Source organism: Geospiza fortis, unplaced genomic scaffold, assembly GCF_000277835.1.
Source record: "Geospiza fortis unplaced genomic scaffold, GeoFor_1.0 scaffold112, whole genome shotgun sequence".
Taxonomy (NCBI): Eukaryota; Metazoa; Chordata; class Aves; order Passeriformes; family Thraupidae; genus Geospiza; species Geospiza fortis.
Genome location: NW_005054298.1, coordinates 14,388,607 through 14,390,069, shown reverse-complemented (window position 1 = coordinate 14,390,069; position 1,463 = coordinate 14,388,607).

Genomic DNA, 1,463 nt, shown 5'->3' with positions numbered 1-1,463 from the left:
AGAAGGACCTGCTGGAGGAACGGCACTGCTGCCTTCCTGCTGCTTCCCTACAGAACCTTCCAAAGCCGCCAGGCATGGGGGCCCTGGGCTCAGCCACTGCCAGGCAAGCCCTGGGGAGGTGTGTGCTCTGCCCTCAGCTTCCCATGCATGTTTCCTGAGCTCAGACTCTGGAAACTTAATTACTTTCTCTGATCTGCACCTCTATCTGAATATAAGTTCAGATCAACAGGGTCATATTCAGAATGAAACCTCTTATCACTCACATAAAATGATCTGGGTTTGTGTAAGGTGGCTAAAGTTAAATATTCCAACTGATAAAAGAAATCAAGTACATCTATTTCTAATGCATTCTGCTATGTACAGAAAACAGGACACTTTTTTTTATCATCACGACTGTGTTTTGACCTCTGTGTGTGGAAGATCTCTGTTTCTTTCTTAGCTCTGCACCGTTTTTTCCTTGTGGTATCTCCTCATCCCATTGCATTTTCTCTGATTCTACTTTTTATATGTTCTTCATTAAACTGCCATCCACGTGACTGCTTTTGCCTATTGCTTGTCTTGGTCTATTCAAGAGTAAAAAGGCCTATGAAAAGCAGCCGGGCTTGGATGATGGTCTAGTATCTCAGGGGGGTGGGATGCTGCCAACTGCTTTCCGATGAAAACAGGCTGCTTTGTTTTAGAAAATGAAAGAGATCCTGGAGCTGAGCGGGCCCCCACATGCCCTCAGTGCCCTGCAGTGCTCTGTGGCTGCTGGTGCTCCCCAGGGCAAGCGGGCTGTGTTTCATGGGGAGGGTGGAATGGACTGTCCACCCAGAGTAAATCCAGAGGCACTTGAGAGTCCCAACGGCTGAAAGGCTGTGGAAGTGAAGCCATGGGCTGGGAATGGGCAGAAAGGCCAGGTCCTCCTTCTTGCCCTTATTCAGCAATGCCTGGCACTGAGCAGCCGTGTAGGGCTGCTTGCCTTGCAGCTTCTGGGTTGGATCATTCCTGTGCTGGAAGCTCCGTTTGTGCAGTAAACTCTGCCCTGATACGGTTCTTTCAGCTCTGTCTGCCCCGGGTGCTCTTTCTGGCAGCCAGTGCGATGGTGCATCTATGCTGCAAGACAGCTCACAGTGGGATGGTGACCCGACCCCACCTGGAGGAGCTCCCTTTGCTCCCGTTTGAAACACATGATAAAGGCCCCTGCTGCTGGGATCTCCTGGTGTCTGCCTGCCCTCTGACTGCCCGGGATGGTTTGGTTCTGTGCATCCAAAGGTCTTCCAGCCACCGTTTCTCTCCTTCTATGCCTGCTCTCCAGGCACCCGGCGTGCCCAGCTGCCTCCTACAGCCTGCAGCCCACACTGTGCTGCTCTGACCTCAAACACTCAGCCCCCACTAGTCCTCCCAACGACCCAGCCACCAGCCACACCGAGGGGACGACCCTCGGGCAGCGGTTTTGGGGAGCGTGGCGGGTCAAGGCCACC